Source organism: Anas platyrhynchos, chromosome 14, assembly GCF_047663525.1.
Source record: "Anas platyrhynchos isolate ZD024472 breed Pekin duck chromosome 14, IASCAAS_PekinDuck_T2T, whole genome shotgun sequence".
Taxonomy (NCBI): domain Eukaryota; kingdom Metazoa; phylum Chordata; class Aves; order Anseriformes; family Anatidae; genus Anas; species Anas platyrhynchos.
Genome location: NC_092600.1, coordinates 2,659,134 through 2,665,380, shown reverse-complemented (window position 1 = coordinate 2,665,380; position 6,247 = coordinate 2,659,134). Strand labels below are relative to the sequence as shown.

The 6,247-nt window shown below is 46.4% G+C and overlaps 1 long non-coding RNA gene across 5 annotated transcripts in view; it reads left to right on the top strand.

Annotated features, from left to right (window-relative positions):
* The first annotated feature begins 1,322 nt into the window (after nucleotides 1-1,322).
* LOC119712982 (uncharacterized) overlaps nucleotides 1,323-6,247 on the top strand; it is a 60,040-nt gene continuing 55,115 nt past the window's right edge. For 3 of the 5 annotated variants that reach the window (XR_011812652.1, XR_011812654.1, XR_011812653.1), the window contains exon 1: nucleotides 1,403-2,246. This is a non-coding gene — a long non-coding RNA (uncharacterized lncRNA). Of the gene's footprint in view, nucleotides 2,247-6,247 lie in introns of all 5 variants that reach the window. The other 2 variants (XR_002398451.4, XR_005269421.2) reach the window with 2 other exon arrangements.

The following is a 6,247-nucleotide window of genomic DNA, read 5'->3' as shown; positions in this document are numbered from 1 at the left end:
GCTGAGACCCTTCCTGCACATGGCTTCCCCCAGGGCAAGGCTGGTGGAGGGTGATGGAAGTGGGGCTGGGTGACAGGCGGCGGCACTGAACAAGTGCTGGGGGAAGCCAGCATGCCTAGAGGATGTGCTGGGTAGAGATCCTTATTTATTTATTATTTTTTTTTTTAGGGATGGGAACTTTATCTGTAGGGAGGTGGCAGATGTTAGATTGACGTTGCTCAGCAGGAAACCTGCAGCTGCAAAATCCCATTTAATTCTTGGGTGCTTCATTATTTGATTTCATTAATGCCATTTTTTTTCCTGCATGGCTGCCAGTCATTCTCGTTAAATTTATACCATACTCGTTTGGCTGGAGGCTGCTCTTGTACCTGTTCGGTCAGCACTGTTTTTCCCAATTCTCTGGGAATTTATACCTTTGTAGAGCATAGCAGGTCTGTTCTCCAGGGGCTTGGCAGGGCAGCAGGACATCTCTGTTGCCCACCTCCACCCTCTCCCTTCCTCCAAGACATGGGAGAAAAATAAAATAAAATCATGGAATGACTTTAGGGTTGAAACTCCCCTGAAAGAGACTCCTGTTCCTGCAAGGGGCAATGCATACCTAAAGTCATCTCCAAAACTTTGCTAAGTTAATGATTAAAGTAAGGTATTTCCAGTCTCCCATCAAGGAAGTCTCTATTTTCCAGAATGAAGCTCTTAATTTTTTAATGAAAATGCTCAGGATTTTTGTCTTTCTACAGAGAATAATTAAGTCAAACCAGGAGACTTCCACAACTATTTTAGTGTATGGGATAGTTTTTTTTTTTCCATTTATTTATGCTATTTTTTTTAAAGGTCAGTTTAATCAGTAATGTAATGTGCTGGTTCTGGAGGGCCAGGGGAAGGAAAAAGGGAGGAGTGGCCCTGCTGCAGGAGGGCTGCAGGGATCTGTAATGCCCAGGAGCGTGGAGCAGAGTGGGAGGTGGGCAGCTCCTTGCCCCCACCTCGCCCTGTGCTGCAGCCGCTGGCCACCAGCAGCAGCAGCAAGGGCTGTTTTGATCCTTTTCCCCTTCTACTGGTGTAAAAGTACAAGGGAAATGATGCACGAAAGGTGCACTTAGAGCAATGTGAAATGGTTGTTTTCTACACAGCAAAGACTCAGCAGCCATCTAGGTCTGCATTTGCTTCTTCCATTTCTTCTTAATTTTATGCTGGTGCGTTACAGACACCTCCCGCAGTACTTCTTTGGCTCTTCATCATGTGGGTTTCATTTTTTGCTCAGATCACTCTTCAGGACTTGATTGGGGCAAAAATTTGGGCATTTTGTTTTCCAACAGCCCCTTCGGGTGGCTGCTGTGAATGGAAACAGCTGCAAAGGGGTCTGTGCGTGTGTTTGGGGTGGAGAACTGGTCCTGGCACATCAGCTGTGGAAACCCCAAGGAACTGGAGAGGGGGACCATAAAGAGAAGCACCTCATCTATGTATTTATTTATTTTTTATATCAGTGAAGCCCCTACAGCTGTGTTAGTTGTGCATGCAGCACAGCTAGGAGAGCACCGTGCTGTGATGGGTGGGCAGGAGCTGCAGCTGCTCGGAGGCACAGCCCCGATGGATGTCCTGGTACAAAGCTGGAGTTCTTACAAAGGTGCAGCAAGCGTGAGGAGCTGGAGGCGATCCTCCCCACAGCACCTGGGAGCTGGGTGCCTGCACTGGGCTTCTGCAGGCTCTGCTCCAAACCTGGCTGTCACTGCTGCACCTTGACTGCTCCCCTCCCGATAGCAGCCGTGTGCTGGGGACACTTGGTGACAGTGGAAACCCCAAGCTAGGAAACGTGCCTGGTGGTGTTCTCTAAGGGATAAAACGAGGAGTACAAGCAGAGTTACAAAGGTGCGAGCCTAAATACCAGACCCTGAGCTCTGCTTGCCTCCTTTGTGGAGGTTTTCTAGTGAGCAGCTCCTGGCAGTGCTCGTCCTTTGTAGCTCCTGGCAGCGCGCTGTGCGGCTGTGGGAGGTTAATTAGGGAGCCAGCCAGAGCTCGGGCTTCCACTCACAAGCTTTGAGTGACTCAGTGCTTTTCTCCATTAAAGCTAATGTATTTACAAGCCTGCCTTATATTTATCTAACGAGGATAGTTCTCCTCCTCCAAAACACCGTGATCTATTTGGGCTGAGGCAGCGCACCTGAGTTGGGGTTGTTACTGGCTTCCTTTGCCCCATCCCCAGAACACCACAAGCGAAGCTTGGAGCCTGCAGGACGATGGCTTACATCTGAGTGAGTTACTTTTTGTTGTTGTTTAAGCGGTGTTGAATGTGTCTCTCAAAATGAGAACTGAACTTGGCGTAGCGCGATGCTGGGAGCAAAGGCTGTGCGTGGAGGAGGAAGCCGCACCTGCCTGCTTTGTTGAGTTTGCTGCTGTAGGGTTGTCTCCTTTGGCTTGGCACGGTGCTTTTGTTAGTTTTTGTAGGTGAGCGTTACAGCTGGGGTGCTAGCGAACCAGTTGCTTGTGTTAACAGGCTGTGGAGAGGCTAAAACAGCTCAGCTCCTGATGGACTCTAGGTGTCTGGCTACCAACCAAGGCTTGTTTTTTTTTCCAGGCATTTTCTTTTCCATGTAAGACCTCGTTAATTAGGAGTGCTGCTTTGCAGTGGCCTGGCCTATACTTCCCAGAAGGTGCCGTGCCCTCAGCCTGAAGTGTTTCTCCTCTCTAGCTGCTCGAATTGCTTTTTTTCCTGCCTTGGACACAGGCAATTGCTACCGCTGTGAAATGCTTCCTTGGATGATTATCAGTTGACTTGTATTAATATTTACAATAACTTTTTTGTTAGTAATTTTTTGCTACTACAGGAAATGAAATGCAAATTAACAACTGTAAAGATTAAAATATAATGAAATGGGACACGAGCTCTGGAGAACTAATGAATAGAGTGGCTCGAAGGCACAAAAAGATGTCCTTCAAAAACAGATAAATAATGAGATAAATAATTCTGAAGCAATAAACTGACACAGAGAGAGAGAAACACCAAATGTGGGACAAATTATTTCACACCAATATTATAATTGTGTTCCTTTTTCTTAATAAGAAGATGAAGTTTCTCCCTAAAGTTAACCACCTGTGTAATCGCTGCTGGTAGATCTCTCCAAAGGTGCAAATCAGCCCATCCAAACGTCTGTTTGTTTATTTTTACTGTCCTCAGCGGGTTGTTTAACGAGTATATTGGGCTAATAGACAGAAACAGTGTCTTTTAAAAGGTATTTGTCTCTTGTGCCTTTTACTTCCTAAAGTAGAAACAGGGATTTGAAGCTGCTGAGTGCTTCTTGGAGGAGCTCAGAGCCTGTCCAAGCTGAGAGGCATTAGGCCCTGCTTCAGCAAAGCTCTCAAGCTCTGGCAGCTTTTGCCCTTTGTGAGATTTGCCTTTGTGGTTGCTGTTAGGAAGGTGTATTGCTCCTTGGTTAACCAAGGGCTGCCTCTTTTTTCAGGGCAAAATCCTCCCTAAGTACCTCCAGCTGGTGCACCCGAACCTGGAGCTGCCTCTGGCACCTTGCATTGCTGCAGATCTGCCAGCGGTGGTTTGGTTTCATTGGTTTAAGTTGTCTTAGATCTGTGAAATCAGGGTGTTTTTGTCATTCAGTGCGTTTCAGTACTCCCTGTGCTGTTCCCTGTGGAATAGCTCCAGCATAGTGCAGATATCTGCATGCCTCGAGTATTAGGTATGAATCTGAAGTGCTCGTGGTGGGGTTAATCCCTCAGATCATAAATGCTGGCAGGGCTGGGGCTCTCCCTTCTGTTCCTGGCTAAGCCGTGTACGGCTCTGGCGTTTCGGAGGAGATGGAGAGGAGACCTCAGGGAGCTGCTGTGCTGGGACACGTGGACATAGGAAGGTCAGGACGGTGCTCGTTGTCCCAGAGGACACAACCTAGCTGGCTTCTCATCTTCTGTGAATTCTCATGCTATGGTGTGAAGCCCCAGGTGAGACCTCACAGGAGTAACTTGCCCAGGTGAAGTTTGTTTGCGTGAGCTAAGGCAGCCAGGCTCGCCAGCAGCTAATGCTTGGAGTCTGTAAAGGTCTGTAAAGTTTTTTTTTTTTTTTTTTTAACTCAGATTTATTTATAAAATATATATATATATATATATTGTTATTGATGAAAAGATAGTGTCATAAAAATGAAAACCTTTTGTTTTGAAATCAATTCATGCAAATGCCACTTCTATGTAATCTCTGATATTGGAATAACCATGTATGGTCCTGTGTTTGTTATCATACATCGAGCTGTGATGGCAGAGGCCGTCACCTGAACAGCAAAGAGCAGGGCCAAACTCTCACAAACAGATCCAACTTCAAAAGTTAGTTGAAAAGGTGGGGTGGAGCTAGTTATATGAAATGAAATGTTTGTCTTTTTTTTCCTTCTCCTGTTGTCATTTGTACTTCAGCTTTCCCGGCACAGTAGATGCAATGAACACTTTCTCCTGACTGAAATGTTTGCAGCTTTTTATCATGGAGTCCTCTTAGCTCTTACATGCCATCTTCAGTCTGTAGTTCAAACTCCGCATGATCTAGCAGGTTTTGGGGGCCTCAAGGCTGGGACTTGTTTGGTCAGAGCTTTCCAGCTTGGTATCTTCTCATGATGTCTGAGCGATAGAGGTGATATCTTCTGCTCTATTACCTGTAGAAGATGATCCAGCCTAGTAAATATATCTAGGGGGAAAAAAAATCTTATCAATATTGATATACATCCCCCTCCACCTTTCCATAACCTTGGTGGCTAGGTTATAAAATATTTCATCTGCTGAACGCAGACTTGGCTTTAGAAAGTGTGTTTCAGCTCTACATAAATAAAAATAATGGAGCTAATCTTCTGGTATGATGGGGACCACATATCTTTTGGGGGATAGATCCTCGACTGCTGCGAGCTGTCATGGTGTCACTAAAACTGGTGGTGTCTGCATGCCCAGCACCTGATGTGGGTTTGCTCCGTGGTGCTTTGTGGCCCCATGTGTGTGTGCAAGCTTGCACCAGGGCGTTGTGCTCCAGCCGGTGCTGGGATGAGAAACAGGGGCTAATTGAGCTCTGTAACTGGAGTCATTACTAAGCTCTGTCACTTCCCCGGTACAAATATTCCAGCTGAAAGGATTATATTTACAAGTGCTATTTATAATTAAGCATTTTACTTGATTCGCCTGCAAACAGAATGTAAATCATATTTTGTTCTGCTAGAAGGCAAGGAAAAGGGGGACATGTCTGCAAGTAGTCTGTGTGATGTTTAGTGGCTGGTAAAAAAACAAAAAAAAAAACAAAAAAACACAGGTTTGTGCAAATATGGATTTGTTGAAGTCTGTATTTTGCTTGTAAAGGGACTTTAGGGCAGTTAGGCTCTGGGTGTGAGTGGGGAGGGTGCAATCCTCACCCACTCATCTTCTATATAGGGCAGCCGAGCACCTCCTGGGCTCTGCAAGCTGTGCTGGGGGGGGGGGGGGGCAGCTCATCCCCTTTCATGGCAGTGGTTGTGGTGGTGCCGGGGGGCTGCTGGGTGCCTGAGCCTGTTCCCGTGACTACCGTTGTTTCCTGAAAGGAGGAGATTTGTCCTTGAATCCAAGAGTAGGGGCTCTGCACTGAGATGAGGGAGCCTTCCCTTGGAGGCAGCTCGAAGTGGTGGTCCCAAGCCTAATCATTCCTCAAAAAAAAAGTAAAAGGAAATATTTCCTGTGGGCTCGAACCTTTCCATGAGCATGTGGTCAGTAGGCCCAGCAGAAGGCAGGGAGCATGTTTCCTTCAATAACTTAATTTTCTCCATGAGCTATAAAAGCACGTTGTGTTCAGTGTAAATTACATGCCTCTTTAACCATATTTTTTGCCTTCTGTTAGATATTTATCCTTTGGTTACCCCAGATAATTGAGAGCCGACTCTTCAGTGTACAGCTGGAAATGAAATATCTTCATTACCACGGCGATCAGGAACTCCAGACAAGGGTTGGGCTCTGGTTGTGTCAGATACTGTACAGTCAGGGCTCAAAAAGATGATACCTGCCTTAAAGACCTCCTAATCCAGCAGGAAGACCAAACATGTGCATCTCATCACACGGGAGGGCTTCGAGTGCAGGACGGGGAAAGCGATAACCAAGGCAAGGTGCAGGGCTCGTGTGAGGCCGTTGGCAAACCCTTCCCTTCGAGTAGGACGTGACTCCTGCTGCCTGAGCAGAATCCCAAAAAAAGAGGAATTTAAAGGCCACCCCCTGGTAGAGTAGGTAAATAAAAGTGTAATGTAATTGGAAGGGG